Source organism: Nyctibius grandis, chromosome 29 (assembly GCF_013368605.1).
Source record: "Nyctibius grandis isolate bNycGra1 chromosome 29, bNycGra1.pri, whole genome shotgun sequence".
NCBI lineage: Eukaryota > Metazoa > Chordata > Aves > Nyctibiiformes > Nyctibiidae > Nyctibius > Nyctibius grandis.
In genome coordinates, this window is record NC_090686.1 from 3274454 (window position 1) to 3296137 (window position 21684).

At 35.1% G+C, this 21684-nt stretch overlaps 2 protein-coding genes across 3 annotated transcripts in view; both read left to right on the forward strand.

The window, feature by feature from the left end:
- The window catches only part of ATG7 (autophagy related 7), a 371865-nt gene that overhangs the window by 319825 nt on the left and 30356 nt on the right, over window positions 1–21684 (forward strand). The window lies entirely within an intron of this gene.
- Window positions 1–21684, forward strand: part of SYN2 (synapsin II) — a 184787-nt gene that overhangs the window by 12983 nt on the left and 150120 nt on the right. The gene's annotated exons all lie outside the window — the stretch shown is intronic.

Consider the following 21684-nt stretch of genomic DNA (forward strand, 5'->3'; position numbering starts at 1 on the left):
AGGTCCTTTTATTCTATTCAGATGGAATAGCTTTTTTTCTGTTTGAATGCAAATTAAACTGAGATAAAGTGATGCACAGTTACTGTCTTTTACAATTCTCTTTGTCAGCTGTCCCCACTGATATTGCTAAATACATTTTGAGGTCAGTGTGCAGTCAGTTAGCTTAACTATGCTAAAAAAACCCTAGCAAACTTACAGAACTATTTAAAAGTTGAATTTTTTATTTAATAATTTGCTTTTGTTTGAATCAAGCATTATTGAAATTGGTTGGAAAGGATGAAGAGGAAAAATCAAAGTATCTGTGTTTTTCATGTCATTGTCTTTTTTTTTTATTGACCACTTCTTCTCTGACCCTTATGTTGAAAGCAAACCAGAACATTTAGCATGAAATTACTGTGGAGGCTTGCAAGTGACAATGAAAGATGTAAAATAGTAATTAGGCATGTACTGTCACAACACCTATGTTTATTTGCTCTTGTAATTTTTCCACATGAGCAGTTAAGTATCTGCATGTGCTAGCAATGCCAATGATGTTTTGGAGGAATAGTGTGGTGTGGCTAGTCATGAGATTTTTACTCTTCAAAAGAGCTATTTCAATCCGCTTCTTAGGGATCAACTGTTCTTTCCGAAAAGTTTATTCCTGACTTTAATCTGTCATCTTTTATTTCAAATAGGAAAATTTTATGACATGCTGGTCATAAATTTCTTGCATAAGCTATAAACTCAGGTGAATGCCCCCCCAAATAATTTTAAAAAGTATTCGGAAGCGCTTTCAAGCAAATATACTAGACAAAATTTACAGAAGCCAATAGAGTGTTGTTGCAGATTCAGGATAGCTCTGTGGCTGGGGAGAGCTCCAGTCAGCTGATGGTTCTGACATTTGTTACAGTGTCGCTTCCTACAAGCCATTAGCAGTCAACGGTGGTGTCTGTTACCTTTCAAAGCAATATGCGTAGGATGTGAAAGTCAGGGTCCATTGGGAATTTTCAGTTAGGAAATTCTTTTCCTGCTCACCTTCCTTTTTTTTCCTAGAGTCTTCGTATGGGAAAGTTGGAAGTTAATGGAAAATTGAGTGTAGACTGTTACATCAATAATTCATCACAGAATGAAGAGTGACATCATTCTTAGTGTACATTTAAAGTAATTGCCAACAAATAAAATACTTGCCATTATTCAAACACGTTTTCTCAGAAGTACCTTTCTGAGTTCTAAATAAAGTATCCATGTAGCTAATGCAGGCATTATTTTAAAAAAAAAATTCATCTCCCCTCTCCAGTATTTTGGTGGAATAAATATGTGTTAGACTTATTCCGTTTTCACTTTGAGAAATTGTACATCTCTGTTTATAATAGTAGCACTTGTTTGGAAAAAATATATACATCAAATGATTGAGACTTGCAATCTGTTTGTTACCTAGCAATTGATAGATCACTTTGCTGGAATTTCTTTCTATTGGAATAATAGGGATTATATTTTCTTATTTCTGTACTCTTCCAAGAGCCTATTATGAATAGCATTAGAAATACAAATGATGGTTAGACCAAAAAACCACAAGAAAATGGAAATTGAGCACTCTGTCTGAAACAGCCATAAGATGTTTCTTCTGCTCACTTTGCTCTCTCTGTTCATTTTGATATGTACATTTATAAGAGAGCAAAGTTTTCCCTAATACATGTTTCTTGAGGGTTTGTTTTTGCTTTCCCCTCCTCACCCCTTCCCCTCTCCCGGTCTTACGTAGAGTGTTTTTTACCTTTGGTCATTCAGCTCTTAGTGATTAGAAGTACTCGGCTTGTAAAGGTCATGTAGCTAATTTGCTTCATGAACCAGAATAAATTGTCTTTTGTCAAGCTGTAATAATAGATTTAAAAATTCTCACGACTGGTTATAGATATAGTCAATGCATTATTGATATGTTGAAATACATTCAGTACCTGAATAGACTATCTTTTTGCCATATGTTTAAACTACAATGTCCCTTGCATTTAGGTTGTCATAATTCCAAGTTCTCTCCTTGTGCTCTGGCTGTCCGTGTGAATTTAACTTTTCCTCTTTAACAAACTTCATCAAAGAAAGTGAAAAGGTGGCACAGATTCATATGAATCTGTTATTAACTCACGTTCATGTTCCCCTTTATCCCAATATCTACTCCCTCCTTAAAGCCAAAATGACTTGCCAGATTTCCCAGGATCATCTTAGTGTTTAAAAAGAATAAAATGAAGGAAATACTTGTCTAGTACTTACATTTAGACATTGGTTCACATGTGGTACTAACAAGCATCTGGTAGTTTCAGTAGTAAAGCAGACTTCGGTAGCAATTTGGTCATAGTTTGTGCCCTGTAATTAAATAGCACTATACAGAAATACATTACTGTAATATCTGACATTCTAAACTGTTATCTAGTGATTTACAAGTACAATTGAAAGAATATTGAAACCATATTTTCATAGGAGTGTTTGAAATTTGCATCAACTTCTTCCAATTTTTCATACAATTGTTTTGTATGTTTTTAGCATTTCAGCTGTTCAGCTTTTGAGAAGACACTGAGCAAGTACTAAATGTTTAACGTATACTGCAGGATACTCATGGAGAAGGAATGTAAATTAATAATCTCAAATTTTTCATCTGACTCCTGATTGTGATTAAGGACAGAATCATGTGCAAGAAGTAATAACACTCATAAGCAGCTTATTATATTTTGCAGTTAAGACCAAGAATTATTAGAGAAGCAAACCCTGATAGCGGACTGGAGAATGTAGTGAACAGCTTATTCACCTTTTAAAAAACGTCAGGGCTTTTCTGAACCACTTATTTGTTACTGGGTTTTGCTTGATTCATAGGGCAGAGTGTTAGAAATTATAAAATAATTCAGGAGCAGGATGAAATTGTGAGGTGGACAGCTGCGAGTTAAGGCTTCAGTTCTGCAAGGATGAGCAGAGTTGATACAGATGGTAATTATGGCTGTTGGTCAGGTATTGACCCGGGAAATTACTTAGAAACACCGCAACTTCATATTTGTAATAAATACAGAAATTGCAGGTAACCCCATATTCTCCTGTTTGTTTTTTGGTTTTCTTACAAGTCAGGAATGCTCTTGGTGATGAGATGTAGGGAACTCCCTGAAATTTCACAATTTTAAAAATTTAGCAATAAAGAATTATCCTGTTAGAGTGAGAATGGAGCATATGGACTTAAATCCTAGCCAGTGATACCTGCATAAGTGAGCCACCTTTCCATAAGATGTACATGCAGAGGGACTAATATAGTTCAGATAAAGATAAGTATGCTAGTTTTAGTTTAGCTAACTTGAGGAGAAACCATAGAGAATTAGCAGGACTGGAAATCAGCAACTGCAGCGCAGGGCATGATTAAGGTCTTGCAAATCTGTGCTGAATCCAGCTCGGTTGTTGCCTGCCCAGGTAGCTTAAAGCCAGTGTCTGTACACTGTGCCCTAATGGCATTTTATTTCTGCTTGTGTGTTCTGTGGCTACATCTTTTTACACTGGTGTACTACAGAGCATGTATAACAGCTTAATTTGAAGGAAGGAGGACTGGTAACTTTCACTCAGTAATAAATTAAAAAAATTTATATTTTTTTAATATAAATACCTAAACATTGAGCTGTTGTAGAACAGAGTAATACTGGGAAATGTAGGAAAATTAAGAATTTGTAATCTAAAGTAATTAAAAAATTCTGAATTGCACTCTGTTTATTCCAAGATCTACATATGCATGTTTTATATTCCATTAAGAGCATCCTAAAAAAAAACCAAACTAGTGTTTTTTTTAAATGCTGCTTTAACTTCCTATATATGCACTAAGGCTGACTTTTAGTAGCTTATTTTTGTTAGATTATGTATTTGTGGAATATAGTGACATTGTACAAAGCAGTGGGATTTAAAATAAACAAAAAAGACAGTTTCTACATTGAATTATTATTTACCGTTATTTCTTTGCTGCTTTTCAAACACTTCTAGAACGAGTTGCAAAACATATTTATCCCCACAGGAGTCTAGCAAGCTTAGAATTAAATACGTAAATACTAACATAGAATTTTCAGCTTAGTAATAATGAGGCTTCAGTCTTGCACTCCATATGTTAACCATCTTGAAATATTAAAGGTCTTTGGGTAGCAAAGAATATATTTTGTTCATTTGACTTTTTAAAAAATAATTTTGCTGTTTTTCTTTGACAATGATGATATAGTTCCTGCAATTCTGAACCTTGCCTTTGGAGTTTTTTTTTTTCACTTTCCCTGTCGTTTGAAAAAAGTTGCAAGAAAGGTGGCATTGGCCTTCTGATAGTTGATGGACAGCGAAGACTAAACTTTTTCCATTGTAGCAAACAGTTGGAACAGATTTGCTACATTTCTGAAGTAGAAGCTTCTATTGCAAACAGTTACATTATAAAAAGTCTGGAGTTTGGATCCCTCTTCTGAATTTCCAGGGCTGGTAGGGATTTTGTGGTTAATAACATTGTGCATATTTGTACTACATCAAAAAAACCAACTTGAGTACAAGGCAAATACTTTGTATTTTAAATAAATATAATTGTTTGTATGAAATTAATGGACCTGGAAGTTTCCACCAATTTTTTATGAAAATATGTTTTATTTCATCCTTGGATTTCAGCAAAAGTCTTGTAGAGATTTTGGGGGAAAAAGAGGGGGTAGCATTAACCATTCGAATGGGAATAAGGATGTGTTTTTATAAATTCCTAAATTAGATGTCAAAATGCTGGAAATTCAATCCTCTGAAAATGAAAAATTAATCGTCACAGAAATGTCTCTCAGCTTAGAGAAAATCCGTCTTCTGGGTGGAAGTCGGCACCGTGACTCAGCTGCTGCTCTTTTCTGATAAATGTACGGGGGTGGTGAGGCTGCGGTAATCTCCGTGGCCTTCCCTTCTGCTAGTGCCTACAGACATGCCTCCTACGCCCGCGCATGTTCTCTGCTTCCAGGCAGCAGATTAATAGTCTCTTTTTGACACTAGGAAGATGTATATAGGAGAGTCTTTTCTCTATGTGTACAAGAAATATAAGTTTATTGTTGTAAAGAAAGCACATTTGTAGAGTAAAGCAGATTTAGTCAGAAAGGTGGAAAAATGTTTAAATAAATCAGTTAAATCTTTAATGTGAGCACTGAGGCATCTCTAGCCTCTGTAAACGCTAGGAATTTATCATATTGCCAGGGTAAAGTCTATCTGTATTTTTCAGTGGGGATTATTTTTTTTATTCAGAAGAAATCAGTAGAACAAAAATTAAACTTATTTTTTCATGCTAAAATAACTTACAATATCTTAAAAGCTATCAGATGTTTTACTGAAACTAGTTTTCTTTAAAAAGCCAAAGGTGATGAGTAACTGTCAGCATCTTCAGGAGGTGAAAAGTGGAGAATTGAGAAAGATCAGGATTGCTTGTGGGTTTGGAAAGACATAGCGAGTGTTACACACTGTCCAGGCTCTGCATTGCTGTGTCATTCTGAATGAAATGAAGAGGAAAAACGTGTATTACTGGTATTACATAGTATGGCAGCTGTTAGTTCCTGTTGAAGTGATTCTTGGTTTTCTGGTTTAATGTTTGTTTTTTTGAAGTTTAGAACTAAATTATGTGACAGTCCATACATAGACAGAATGACAAGAATTTAAATTATTTACTGCCTTGTGTCCCACTGTTCGGAAGTCATTGAGGATGTGTGTGTGTGCACTCATTCTCATCCATTCAGAGTCTTCCATGAGACCTATTGCCATGGTACATGTAACACAACTTGACTATGAGAGTCTAACCTTGCAAATCTTGTGGTTTTTCTAATCAGTATTAGCATTTTATCAGGTAGAATTGACCATGTGGAAGTCAAATGCCTCAGTCGAACGTCACTGACCAAATATTTTAGCAAAGTTCAGTACAAACTCTGCAGAAATTATGTACAGCTGGAGTCCCAATTTTCTGCTTTATATCCATGCAGTATGTCAGATAGCTATTGATCAGCTTTTCTTAATGCCCCTGTTTGAAGTCATATCCACGCTTAGCAGATTAAACTGAGACTACCTTTTTTCATTTACAAGTTGTCTAATACCTGATCAGTTGTTACTCTTATAAAAATTCCCCCTCTTGGCTAGACAGCTTTTTTTAAGTCTTAAAACTTCATTGAATTCTTGTAAATTATGAGGGTAATTATAGTGGTTTGAAAATACCTTGGTGCTGTTGTCCTTTTAAACAATGATTTGTAGAAATCAGCCATGCAGCAAAGATCTTTGTTTTCAAGATGATGCTAACCTGATTGGCTTTATGTTTGTTTGTTTTTTTTTTAAAAAAAGCATCAGTTGGGAAGATGTTTTGGGAAGCTTAGATTGAGATCCTGAAAGATTTAGAGGATTACAGCTTTAGTTTGTTTTCCATACAAGTGTTTAAATGTTATCTAACAAATTATTTTCTCTCTTTTTTTTTATAAGCTTCCTTGACAAAGCAAGCAGAAAATTCCCCATGCTTCATACCCTTTTTGAATTTAAGTAATGAATCCATTGGATCTGAGCTGATTGTAAAATAGTTTTCCCTGGCCAATTGCTCTTAGGAAATGTTTTGGTACAATAAGATGTTGAACTATGAAGTAATTGGCCAGCATATTTTATAAGCAACTTTGACTACAGATAAATTTTCCCTGGGAAATTATTCAGACAGGTTCTGCAGACTGGTAAAATGATGCTTTTGATTTCTGGGGCCATTTTAGATAAACAAGTGGTAGCAGACAGATAGTTTTAGCGAATGTTTTATTGCAACCAGAAAGAACAGTATTTTAGATTTAGTTCTTGTCAGTAGCAGCAACAATATTAAAGTGTGGGTTAGAGAGAGTAATTTTGGATTGAATAATCACAGATTTATGTAGTTTTAGTTCAGAAAGCCAGGCATTAAGAAATTCTTGATTGTCTACTGATTGAAAATCTTGGAGACATGAGCTTCTAGTCTTCTGTCAGTTCTTGTAGCATATCTTTTAGTTTTGCACTTGTATTTTCTTTGTGTTCTCTTCAGATTTGGTAATTTTATGGATTTTTTACTTTTCTAAGTGGCATCCAGGTTTTTATTTTGGCACAATTATCTTGCTGAGTAAACCAAGCTTTCTGCTAAATTTTTCATAGAACTTTACATTTTAAATGTGTATTTACAATTTCAGGATTTGGTTTTACTCTTTCCAAACTCTACAATGAGAGAAGTTTTGCATGATATGTCATCCATTACACTGCATCTGGTAACAGTGTTTCAAAGCTTATTCTTATACAATTGAGCTACATTATGGGTATTGTCATTAATGGAAAGCATTTTGAAAACAATATGTTCATATTTAAAATAGGTTTACTGTTTGCAAAATAAAGAATCCGTACCACAATGTTGAAGAACAGACTATTGTATCTGAGTCAAAATGATTTCTATAAGGTAACTTTTATATCTAAATGGGTTTATAGAAAGAAATAGCAACAAAATTATCAAGGATTTAAGCTTTACTTTAGATTTTGTTTGCTCATAAATCTTGCAAAATATTTGGAAGTTTCTGTAGGAAAAGTGTGCAAACATAGCATTTTGATTTTTTTTTTTTTTTAATTGTAATAATATTAACATTTTGAGACTTAACCCCTTCAAGGTAATTCTATAATATATCTAATAGTGCCAGATAATGACCTCAGGAGCATTCTCAAAATCTCTAGGAAGAAGTACTCATCTATAAATTAGACAAAATCTTATATAGTAGTGGAAATCACTTTAAATCCTCTGAGAAATGAAGACAACTTGTTGAATGTTCTGTTCTGATTGATTTGGCTGTGTTCCTATAAAGAAGCCTTCTACCTCAACTGAACCATTTCTTTCAACATTGCAGATTATGTTTGTTAGAGAAAAAAAAAAACAAGTTTATACCATTAACATTAGGAGAACTGTACCACACCTCGGTACTAAGCCTTCAACCAGTATTTGATGACTCGCTGTATAGAGCTATCTAAGGGGTGACGCTTTTTAATATTACAGTTACAAGTAATGGCATGTGATATCTGTCAGGAAGTAATGTTTTAATTATTTTTGTTCCATTAAAAAGATATGTATATATGAATGATATATACAATGTCATTGTATGTTTGTACATTTTGACAATTTTCTATCCTACTCCCCTTGTCGTGACCTTCTGAGGCAGGTGTGCAGGATGAAATGGTGACGTACTCTATGGCTTCCACATGTATTGCTCTTCAGCAGCGCCACAACGGCTCTTGAGTTGTGGCTGTGCTGGCAGCAGTGCTGCTAAATCATTTCAGTCTTCATCTGCAAAAGGAAGAGAGCCAGAAAGGACTGCCAAAGCCAACATTATTAGGTTATACTTGGACAATGTACTACTGGGTAGTATGTAAAATGATTTTAAAAATTATTTAATGGAGAGTAGCAATATGGCAGTAGAACGGATTACAGTGAAAACGTCTTTAGCTGTACCTTCTGCAGTGTGTTTAACTCATCGATGGAAACTATTATCTGCCAGCAATAACTGAGTGGACGTTATAGCTTGTTAAAGCACAGTGCTAGTGGCTGCAACAGTCTTACCATCAGTAAGGTGAGCTGTGTATTTCAGATTAACATCAACAGTTAAGAGTGATAACTCAGTTTTCCTCTCTGAAGTATCAAAAAGTGCATCATTCAGTGGGGTTTTTGAAAAAGGCATAGCTTTAAGCAGCAAATGAATGCTATGTCCTGGTTGTAGAGTTCATGCAAATTCTTCAGTAGTTCCCTTTTGTAATCCCAACCTGAGTCTCTTGATGTTCATCCTCTGGTTCAGCAGTCAGGGCTCTGTAACTTGTGTTTTGCTTCTCTCTCAACTCTTGATAAATTTTTGTTGTGTCTGTTTTGTGTTTTGATTCTCTTATATGAATTATGGTTATTAATATCTTTGCAAATTCACACCTCAGTAAATAATCATCAGTTTGTTTATAGCTTATGTTCATTAACTTTTAGAACGGCTCTGATATAAGATTTACATTAATCTTCTTTCTTTTTTTGTAGAAAATTCCTCTTTCTCTTGATTACTTCAACATAATAAGGCTAGGTACAGTATTTCTCATTGTAGCCTCCTTGTAATTTTTGGAGAGATGGAAGAGTACGAATTGGCAGGCTGCATTTTTGGCATAGAGTATCCTAATCAGATAACACCATCAGCTCAGATCAGTTAGCAGTTTCCTATAGCATAAGTGACAACTTCACCCTTCACTGTTAATGCTTGGTTTATAGTGGATGTTGGATTTTTTTTTTTTTTTTCCCTCACAGGAGCTGTAATCTTTTTGGGCTTCTGTTGTTCTGAAGGTGATCCTCTGGAAAACACTAAAGCTAGAATCCCAGGCTACAATTATATAGGTGAAGAAGAGGAAAAATAAGAGAGTGCTTATTTTTGCATGGGTTAAAAAGTACAATGAAAGTAGTAACATTTTTTCTCTTTTGGAACAAATATTTTGTAAATGGCTCTCAGTCTCTTCAAAACTATAGCAAATGTTGTATTTTATTTCTAAAATTTTTATTTCAAAGAGCATGTTTTTCTCTTTTTAAGAAGGAGATGGTGATACCATACACTCTGGAATTATGATATGCTTATGTTTATATATAACAGCAATTATAAGACTAAGTCAATAGGCAATTTATACATAATTAAAAGTACTGTTGCTTATTTCTGTAACTTCTGTCATTGAATCTGAGTGACTTCTGAGTCTCATCTAAAAAGAATGAATTGTTTAATTTTAGATTTTGCAATCTTAAACAGAAGATATTAGTTGTTATGTACATACAGGGAATTTCTGAGAATAGAGTATCTCTTGTGTAAGGTGGATATTAGAAACAAAACTAAATCATAAAAGGTTGGGACACAAATCTATAGAAAAACAGAAAAAACAATTTAGATTTAGAAGTTTTAGCTTCGTCTATTCAGACAGCTCACATGCAGGAGAAATGGGATTTTTTTTTTTTTATTAGCTTATACTATGAGAAAGAACCTCGTAGTTTTGTCAAAGCACTGCTCAGTAACAACGACCCATAGCTATGTTTTCAGCATGTCAGCTGCCTTCTCTTGAAGTGGCATGTACCCCTGAGTAATTTTTAATTTTCCTGGTGGTAGTTTGGCACTTTGAGACAGGCCCATTGCATTTCTGTTAAAGAATAGCAGTGATCAAGTAGCCAAAATAGATGTGGATTTTTTCTGAAGGTACATTATAATTATGGCTTTTTTGTTTGTTTTATTCTTTAAGGAATAGTAGATAGATGAAAGGGAGACTGTTTACTTGTGTGTACATAGGAAATCACAGCTGATCTGTGGAGGTTGTGTCATGAAGAGACTGAAACTTTTTCTGAGGGAGTTGATAGCTCATTTGCAAGAAGCTCTGTCTTGAGAAGGTGTTGGTGCAAGAGGAAAATATGTTCCTTTTTTTAAGTACTTCAAAATAAGTCTGGAGACGTGTTATTTCTAGTCTCTCCTAGTGAACTACTACTACATGAATACAGGCTAAAAATTGAATTTTCATCTCATAACTTCTTTCCAGATTCTTCCCGCTAGTAACAATCATTTACCTTAACAAAATGGTTTGCAAAATATATGTCAAATTTGTCTTGAAAATAAAGGCTTCCGGTAACGTTTGTGTTCAAGAGGATTTTCAGTACATACAAAGATTTTTCTTAGACCATTTACAAACAATATTCTTGACAACAGAGTAGTTAATCAAAGTTACATTGGTAAAATACTAAGCATTGTTTAGAGGCACTAAAATACTATTAACTTGACTAAATAAAACTTTTTCCCCCCACTATTTCTAAGTTGGATAGTGTAGAAAAGTGTTGCTTCAGACTCTAAAGACAGCGTCTTCACTCTGTATGTACCTCTCCCATTCTGATTACGTCTTGTTTTGTCTCAGTAGCCTGTATTCCCTTTGGTCTCTAGAAAAGCCAATGTAAAGGTTACCTAAAATAAGCAAGTTTCATGCATTGACTTATATAACATGTGCCCGACTCTCACCAACTTTCCAGGCAGTTTGTTTAGGAGCTACTGTCTGGGTGAAATCTTAGGTTGTCTGCTTTTACTGACATCCTTAATTCTAAATTGCTTCCTACACTGTTAGAATGCATGAAGGTGTGTAGAGGAGATTATTATGTAAAGGACAGTCTTATAAGAACAAATACCAAGAAACACCTTTGATTTTATGCCTAAAAATCAGACAACAGTTTCTCCTGATAATAGTAATGTTCCTCCAGAATAGTTTGCAAAGAAAGCAAGGCAAAATTACATCCACTTTTGAAACAACGTATGATATAGTTTCCTGTGTAGTGACATATGTGTTGGAGTATTTCCTTTAATCCAGTATTTTTATTTATGTAAGCAATATATATCTATGCTTCAAATGCTACTGTAGACTGTCACAAAGGCTCTAAATGCATGGAAAAGTGATTGGCCTAAAAAAAAGGCTGATCTGATACTGGGCTTGAAAACAACATATTTAACTTGATTTACTTTAAATGGAATCGTTCATTTCATCAACAAAGAGACAGTCGATATAGATACAGAAGTCATCCTAAAGGTTTAATTGCGCATTGATGTCTTACTGTGCTTGTGTGTGTGACTTAAAGGGATGGTATCGCAACTTCATGAGCTGTTTGTTTAGGAGTTCTTCTGGTGACAAACCTGTGAAATGTAACATAAACACTCACAACAGCCAGGAAACCATAATGATCTGTTACTTCATGAAATGAGTGCATTCAAGAAAGTAAACCCAGAAATTTGTGATTCTCTTAACTGCCTTTATTTCTCAGGCTCTACTAGACTAGCTTGGTTTTGCACTAGCCAAGATACAATTCCATTAATTATTTTTTCAGAGGACAGTTTTTGACAGCAAAATTTGCTCGCAGTGCCAGAATGCTGTTCTTGTCTTTCTTTACTGCTTGTTCTCCTAATTAACGTCAGCATTTGATTGTTAATGCATTTAATAATGTCCAAGATACTCAAAGGCAGGTTTCAATGAGATGGGTGTGATTGTTTCTGAAATGGCTTGTCTGTTACTGCTAACACCACATGTAATTGTATGCAATATTTTTTTCTGCCTCTCTTTACTGTGTGTGTTCTAATACATCAGAAGAAAAGTATATACACTTGGAACAGAAATTCTTTTTTGCATGAAAAACTGGATAGAACTTTGGGAAAAGGTATACAAAAGTTAAAACGTCTTTTTGCAACGAATCAAGAAATAAAGCTCACTGAAAATTATACAGATGGAACTTGTACTAATAAAGTTATGTATAGTATTATGTATAAATTAATAACACAAATACTATGTATTTGTATTTTATTTGTCAGGTTTTTAAAATTTTTATACAAATAGATATTGTGCTTTACAACACAGGCCTCCATAGAGATTCTCATACATGTGGAATGAGGATTGAAGCACAGAGACAGGTCAGCTGAGTAGTTGCTAATGAAGGCATTAGAACAGACAGGTTAATCTGGAATGCATCTCAAGCAAATGGTCATTAATTTTGAAGACCAAATTGCAAAGATCAGGTGACTATTTCATTACTCAAACAAATGTATTTTTTACTGCTGATTCTGTACTTGAAAAAAGTATTCATGAAATAATGTGTATTTTCTCTAAAGACAGTGGGAGAATAATATTTCAGGCAGCAAATAGAAAATGAGAGATAAGAAATGTTGAGTACAATCATTCTGTGCTTGAGAGAGAAGAATGTTGTTCAATATATTTTATTAGCAAAGAAGTAAATTCTAATGTATACCCATGGAATATTGCTTAAGTTGACTTTCTTTTTTTATCTCCACCAATTTTGGTCTCAAAACCCACTAACTGGAAAAGGATTATTGACATTATGAACTGTCAGTGATGTTCTGCTTGAGCAAATATATGTCTTATTACCAGTAAATACGTTTCAGTAGGTTTCAATTCTAGTTAAATTTGGAAGAAACAGCTGGCATTTGATACAAGGGATTTAGAAGAGAATTTTAAATGTACATGAAAGAGTCCGCATGTTCATAGTCTTGAATTTAGATTGTAGCTTTTGAAATTAGGATCGTGCAAGGATTTAGAATAGGTTGCAAAATCGAAGTTCCTCTATGCTTGGAAGAACAGGCTGTAATTGCTTGCTGAGGTTGTTTACATGGGGTGTGGAGCTGCTGACTGCTTTGATTGCTCACAAACTCAATTTATCCAGGACAGCGAAGGGAATGCTAAGAAGCCTCACTCTCTCTTCTTCCTGAAAATAATAGAGATGCTGTTATCTTGGAGGGCTGTCTACTGGTACGGAATGTGATTTTCAAAAAGCTTGAGAAATGCTTTTGTCTTGATCAGCTGGGCAGCACCCAAATGCCATGAGAGAAAAAAGTGAGAGGTGACTGACGCCGTGGGCCGCTATAGTTCAAAAGGCAGTTTTCAAAGACAGGTCACAGGTTGAGCACCAGAGGGGAAGACAAGGCCAAAATCTTTCTTCTTCTGAATTCAAAAAGAAAATTCATGTTTCTACTGTAAATATTGTTTGGAAAGACAATACCTTACTGCCTGCCTCACAATGACAGAGAATTGTGAAAGCAAAATTTATGAAAGAGAAGCTCCTTGTAACTTTTAATCTGGAGTTTGGTTCAGTATCTCAGCATTATATGATCATGTCTTTAGCACATTTTGTTTTTAATAATGATACTGATATCTGAAATGGATAGAATTAACAGAACTAAAAATTCTCTTGCTTGTAAACTCATATGAGTATTTTATTCGCTTTTTAAAAACTTCATTTTTATCTTCATGGGTGTACTTTTTTGTCTGGTAGGTTTACATGGGGGAAAATAAGCTTTTTTTTGCAGTGAGGGGAAAAAATGGCAAGGTCTGTTAATAGAACAGAATATCCCAACAGTGGAAAGTGAAACTTTAAAACTTTGTTTTCTAGCATATAAACACTATATTCTCATGAAAAAGATTGTTACATGGTTTCCCAAACTATCAACAAGAATAAAGTCTGAAATAATACTGCCACTTAAAAATTCAGACTTGTGCAACAAGTTGGTGATGGTAAAACCAGTACCTATTTTTCGGAGCAGATGATATTATTTCTCTAATAAATTATTTCTAATAAAGAATTTTTTGATAGCTATGTGCAATGACTGAACATATATGGAGACATTTTACAACGGATGTAGGTTTCAGATAGTGACATCTTCGTATTGTATTATTACTGGGTTGTTTCATTCTGTAGAGTTCAGTGGTAACTTGGGGCGTTAGAACAAGGTGAGCATGTAGGAATATCAAGCCAGAATACTTTGCTTCCAGCAATACAGACAAGGGTTTAGGACATTGTTGTCATTCTTCAGCACGGTATGCAGTGGCTTACCTGTATGTTAAGATTGACTTTTGTTACCAGGTAAGACCAAATCAAGGCCAGGTGGACCTTTGGCATGACCCAGCATGTTTGTTCTCTTAAATATTCATCCTTATTTGCAAGTCTTAATTTTTTATTTTTTAATCTTTTGTGGATGTTTCAGTGCATTTTTAAATGTCCTCACATTTTTATCTCCTTTTAGTAATGTTGTAATATAGTTTTAGTGGTTGACCGAAAGCTTATTAATGTTTAAATGGCTAAATGACAGGAAAAGGCTCTTTTGCATTTCGAGCCATTAAATCAACAGTGCTCTGTGTTTATAAAGAAAGAAATACTGCATTTAATTCAACATGATTTCTAGTTTTTTGCATCCAGATCTTTGCCTATACTCCCACTGAAAGAGGAAGTAAAAATGGTGCATTTGTCATTTTAATAATGTAAATGGTTTAGGTTGGGGTTCTTCCTTTCCTTTTTTCTGTTTGTTAAGTATGATTGCTGGATTGTGTGTGTTTATTTGGATTTTTTTTCCTCCCTAACACACTATTTCAATACATTTCTGTTGGTGAGGTTTGTGTGTGTACTTTTAAGAAAAGTCACAAGATAGCGTAGGTTCTGAAAGCTGTCTCTGCTGAGTAACAGACAGCAGTGATGATGCTGCAAAAACATTTCATGAGAACCTGACTACCATAAGTTGCCTTTCCAGAGAAAACATGGAGTACTGCCTGTTTCTTCAGGCGTTGTGATTTATCAGGTCTATCTTGGCATGATACGTCTTCTCAAATTGCTCAGACTCCAGTTCTCAGAGCAAGGTGTGCTCTAACTAGGTACCTTCATATTCCAGGCTGACTGGATTTCCAGTCCTGCAATGGGGATTGGGTTTTGTTTGTTTGTTTTAATTCTCAGGGTCTCTAAGCAAATGGAAATTGCTCTCCTTGCTGACTGTGCCTCCAGAATCATGTTCCTTACAGTGCTCAGCAAAACAGTCCTAGGTTTTCTTTAGGTTTAAGATCAAACAGCATTATCGTGACCTGAAATGACTTTACATGATGTACTAAAAAGGTGCCTATCTGGAGTAGCTGAAGTTGGTTCCTCTACCAATAAAATCCATAGAGGACTGAGGGTACTTGGGGATGTTTGTTGAGAATTTCTTGAATTAGAGCGTTAGATGGTTTATCCTTGGTATACTGCTGCTGAAATCATGAGTTGACTGAGCATGTGCTGGGGAATGTGTGTTAGTGCACGAATGCAGATAAGGCTACATACAGTTCTTGTCTTTACCGTTCTCATAGTGGTACGTGTAATCCTATCTGTACTTTGTTGTCACTGATGCATTTCCAGACATACTGCCATAGTGTTCCTATGTCCAAAGTCTGAGGAAGTTTAATACGTTGCCTGACTCCTTATAAGCTAATAATTTAGAAACACACAAGATTTTACATTTCTCTACAGAAGGGAAGGAGGTACCTCAGAAGAAAAATGTGGCCTCCAGTCAACTCTTTTTCCTCCTGCCATTTACTTTAATTAATGGCTGTGCCATTCACAGAGTCATTTTAATAACGTGTGTAAAAGGTGTGAGTTAGGTGCTTTGTCAGTGATTGCACTTGATAACAGGCTTGGACAAAACAAAAATGAATCTCCAGCTATGATAATTATGTCACTGTTGGTAAGTCCTCTTTCTTCTCTGCAAATGCTGTGCTTTGCTTTGCTACAATATAACCACCCCACTGCAGTTTTTGCTTTATGTTGGATTTACTCTGGTATGAATAAATCTATTCTACATCTTCTATAGTAGGTATACGATGTTTTTTTTTTTTATCTCCTCCATATACAAGTTGTTAACTCAGTTGTAGCTGTTTGAGTAGAACAGGGATGGAGCTTTCTCCACTATACAGGAGATTGTATTTAGAGTTGTGCTCAGTAGATGCTTGGTATATTTCCACTTCCCCTAGTTGAAAAATGGGTTCATGGCAAGAAGAATGTGAGCTATGCTCTCAGCAGTTTATTTCTTGAAATAACTGTATTTAAAGGAAGAAATTTAAAGAAATGTTATTGAAAATACCCTCCCTTTAAAAAGAGGAAAAGGCTTTATTTTATACATTCGTTTACATAACTCTGTAATGAGAATTGGCTCCAGCATATAGTTATTCTACTGAAATATATCTTGTATTTTTAGTTATGCTGTATCTGTATAAGTTACTTGGTCTAATTAATGAGAAATGATTAAAATAATAGCAAGCATGTGTCAGAATGGTCTGATACTGACAGGAAGTTTAAAACTGTGTTTGACACTGTAGAGAGGGGTCTGCTTCCACTCAGGCACTTTGTTCACTCTGTCAGGCTCCATACTGCTCTGAGGCCTTTTGTTAGAGAACATAATAATATTTTGCCCTTACTATGCTTTTTCTGTTGTGACTGGTTTGTATCCTAGTGACATGTAGGAGCTTGATTTTTGAACTAGAAACACATGGCATGTACTAGATGCTGCAACAGCACAGAATAAACACGGTCCTTTCCCTTTCAAAGGGAACTTTGATTTCAAAACGCATTGTCACCTCAGACACAGATGATTTAAAGAATATTTTTAACTAATTACTGGCCAAATAGTCATTCCAGCTTGTGCAAAAAAGCATCAAATGTGCTTAATTGAAATTTCTTGGGTTTTTTTGTCCTTTTACTGGTCAGCATTGAGAACGGTCTGGCATCATCTTCTTTACTCCTTCCATAAATAAGTTGCATCACTTATTAAGTGTCTCATAATTACTTATGGTAAGCAGGGGAAAGTCTAGAAAGTGTATTTGCATAGAGATGAGGAACAGAACTCAAATAAAGCAACGCAAAGCTGAGCTGTGTGGTGGGGAGGGGTCTAACTGTAGGGCCAATGTAGAGTTCACGTCGGCTTTTCACCATGGCAATTCGCCTCTGACAATGATTTAGCTGAGCTCGGGCTTCTGGGGAAGAGTTAGAGGCGGAAAAATCGCAGCAAAATGCTGTTTGACTTTACTGGTGAAGCAGAGACTAGAACTTCCCTCATGTTTGGTTAAGGACAAATTGGATACCATTTACTTCAGTTTTTTGGTTTGCACAGAATGTGTTTGCAAATGCTTATGGACTGATAAAACTGCAGTATTTATTTAGAACGATACAATTCTACACAGTCCAAAAGATGGGCTATTTCTTTGCAGTTAGTAAATTCTGGTTCCAGTCTACATGTTCCATATAGCTGTGACTTAAGGAGCATGAGGCTTGAAATAGGCTGGAAATTACCATGAAGGAGAGGTTTTAAGTTAGTACCCTAGTTGTTTTGGTGGTCATAGGACTTCCTTTGGCAGGAAAGGATTAGAATGTCAATAAAGCCCAGGAAAAGTTCTGCGATACAGAGTTACATCCATCCCTAAATTAGGATCCTCTTCAATAAGAGCAAGTAACAGCTTTAAAAAATTAAGTTTGGATTGCAGGTACCAGGCTGGATAGGTCCTGATATAGAGGGGAGGGTCTGCTTAGAAACGTGGGTTTTACTATACTTTTCTAAACCTAATATGTGTTGATAATCTGATTATAGTGAATATATACTTTCTCTCCTGTACTACGTTGCTTGCTTTTCTGAAGGGTGATTTCATTGTAACTCAAGTCAGAGGGTCAGATTAAAAATCAGGGGGTTTCTGGTTTAGGGTTTGGGTTTGTTTTTTTTTTACTTTAGTAAAGATAAATCTACCAAAATTCACTGGTATTATCTAGATGTGATGTAGGAAGATAATTGTTTTCTTTATCTTCTAAATGTCTTTTAGGAAATGTCTTTCCTGGACTGTAGCACAATTTATTCCATGGGCTGGGAAGCTAGTTTCAGTAATAAGCAATTGAGTGCTACAGATACCTTCCAGTAGGACAAATTGATATTTGATTTTCTATGACTTACGGTTTTGCTTGGAGCAGAATTTTGCTAATACTAACTAACCCAATAAAACACTATTTATTTATTTCAACTGAGAATGTGTAATTAGGTCAGCTGTAATTTCCATGTGTTGTGCTCAAGGGAACTTGTAAGATGTTTTTCCACCCACATTCTACATTACCAAAGAATTTAGACCACGGGGCTGGAAGTTTTCACATCTGGCCCCCGTGCAACAATACCAGTTAGTGAGAAGGGGGTCAAAGTGTTCCAGTTTCCAGTAATTTGTATCTTCGTTGAGTTCCTCAAATACAGAAAATCACCTCAGAAACAAATTAAAGGACCTACTAATTCTAACTAAATCTGGTGGCATTGAAAGATATGTCTGTAATTTGATGAATATTAACCACTGGTTTTACTGGTGTTTCCGTGAAAGGAAAAAGAAAAAAAAAAAATCCCAGACAAGTTTATGGCAGGTTCTACTTATGCTGCACATAATATATTTGCATATATTTTCTACACACAGCATACGGCAATTATTCAGATTGCAACAGCCAAGTGGTAGGAGCTTATGTTACTTATTTCTAAGTATAGCTGAAATATAGATTGCTGTGCTGATCGGTTCTATGAAAGCTTTCATTTTTTTCATGCCTCAACATTCATTATTCAAAATCCTGCCTATTTCAGTTATAGAGAGTTGAGTCATTTGCATTTGAACATTTTGCCTCCAGTTAGTACCAAAATATTCTTTGTAAAGCAGAAACAAAATAGAAGGAAAATGCATCATATCTCTTATAGCTAAAGTGAAGCTGTATTACGGAGATGCAGTGGTAGGATGTTTGTTCTAAACCTAACAGTGTTTGGGTTTATATCTTTACCAATGCTATACCTTTATTTGCAAGCTTGAGTTTTTGATGTGCTATCCTTCATTTGTTTCCACAATGCTTAAAATTTGAGAGCTGCCTTAATAATGTAAAATAATTTCTAATTCTTCTGTTGCGTTTCTAGAAGTGGAGTAGTATATAAAAATAGAATTTTGCAGTCCTGTTAATAAAATCTTTTATTAATTTGCATGGTAGTCTATGGATTTTAAAAAGTCTGAGTCAATGTTCAGCTTCCAACTTCAAAGGAGGAATATTCAGTTTAGATTTAAGTAGAGTGTATGAGTCAACTCACCAGCTTTATGGAATGTGCTTTTTGTCAAGGGAGAGCAATGCTGAAGCTCAGGATATTTTTGGACATGTAGATGCTATGGGTAAGTTAACTCTGAGCAAATTATGACCATGTTAAAGTATACATATCTTTAGGGTAATGCAGATTTTCAGCTTCCTGTGGTGAGGTATTATTAGAATCTTCTTAGACTTTTGCAGTAACATAAACTATTCCATGACATTGATATAAGGACTTCTGTTTGCCTGGACATTAACTTATAAAACTATTGGGTAAAGAAAATACAATATTTTAAAACTAAAACCCAAACAATAAAGCACCCCACCCATCTGATTCTACCTGCCTTGTCTTTTGTAGATGTCTACAAGAGGGTCTAAAAAAAGGAGGCGGTTAAAACTTACAGAGGTTACCAGTGCTAGGTATTACGGGGAGAAAAATCGGTGTGTGCGTCTCATAGGAGAGGTCATCACTTCAGAGCATCAGTTCTTGGAGTATGTTTCTTGTCAAGGTTTAAAGCTGGGCTGGCTATTAAGGGCACAGCAGATGCTCTCTCTTAACCCTGGCTGAAAGGATGGAAAATGCTGCTGATACTTGATCACTTTGGAGGTATGTGGAGGTCAGTCAAAAGTGTAATAATTTATGTTGATATTACAGTTTTCTGTTACTGGAAATCTGTACTTTCTAGGGAGGAGTTCAAACTGGAAAAAATTGAATACTTCCACACCTTTCCTTTTTACCCTGAACCCATCTCTGGTTTTGCAGGACCTTTTCCTCTGGAATACACGTCTGTACTCTGCTCGTGGTAGGTTCTTTTTTAATATTAGTATTTTGGAGTGGCTCCTAACCAAGCTTGTTGCATCCACCTGGAGCTGTGTGATTTCTTCTTGGTGTCACATAAGGTGAAACTGCCTAAAGATGTGATGCAGAATAGCTTTAATCTATGACATGATTTTATATAGCACAACAGATTGGCAGTTGTGCTCATTTATTTCAATCTGGTAATGTCAGCGGTACCTGCTAAAAGTTTGTTGTCATCATTGTTTTTTAATAGAAACTTGCAAATATTAAGAGGAACAGGAAAGGTTGCATGTCCTTCAGAATTCTTCCAGCAGGACATTGTGTCAGATGATACATTAACGTCATGAGTAGGGCAAATCCCATCTGTCATGTCTGTACACTGAAAAACTACCCATTTCTCGAAGTCATAGCTTAATATCTGAAGAAATTCTGTATTCTTTATGCCGTAATAAAATCTTTGTTAACCATTAGTGGGTATATGTTGCAGATATTTTCAGGTTCTAAAATTTGTCAGCAATGAAGGCAGTGAAAAGAGTTCCAAAGTGCTGATGATGTTAATGTCTGTGCCTGTTTCAGTCATCTCCTATGAAAGTAATATACTCTGCTATAATAGATGATCAACATAATTTTTTATGAAATAATACATGCTATTTTCAGACTTAAGACTCTGCTCATAAGACTCATTTACTAGTGTTTGACTTGCTTTTCCTCCAATAGTCTAAACATTATATTCCAAGGATTTAAAGGGACCTTTATCAGCCTTGTGGTATATGAAGTACTGGAAGTTTTGATTTGACAAATATAGCTGCCTTACCTAGTGAAAGTTTTTAAGAGACAAGGTGTGCTATGGATGTGGGTTGTAGAACAGAAATTGAATTCTCAAGTGTTGAGTAAGTGTAAAAGGTATTGTTTTGATATACAGTTTTGGAGCTGAAAATGATCAGTTGCTTTCCATTATGTTTTTGGATTATTGAAGTTCTGTGTACTGTGAAGGACGACCACTAAAGTTTCATTTTCTTTTATATTACTTTTCATGACAGTTAATGATGGTCACATCCTTCTTTTAAAGAAAGATAGTGTTTGTACATGAGAGCTCTTAAATTTATCTGTTTAAATCAGGCCAGTTTAGGACTTTTGCTGGAAAGTACACATTTCTCTTTTTTCCTTCATAGATTTTGTACAGAAATACTTGTCCAGTTTTCTCCAAAAGTGTTTTTCCAATAGCAAATGTACTTTCAGTGATAGAAAAGGAATGATTGATTTTGGAAATAATATAACAGCAGATTTTTACAGGTTGGTCTCATGATTTTTTTTTTGTTAATGCTAAAAATGGAGTTGAAGTGGTAAAAAACAAACTACAAGGCACAGCCAGTTTTCGGATACATTCAGAATGTTCTGTTACAGATGATGCAGCTTCTTGCTATTGCTTTTAAGTTAGGGTATTTGTGCCTATGATGATTAT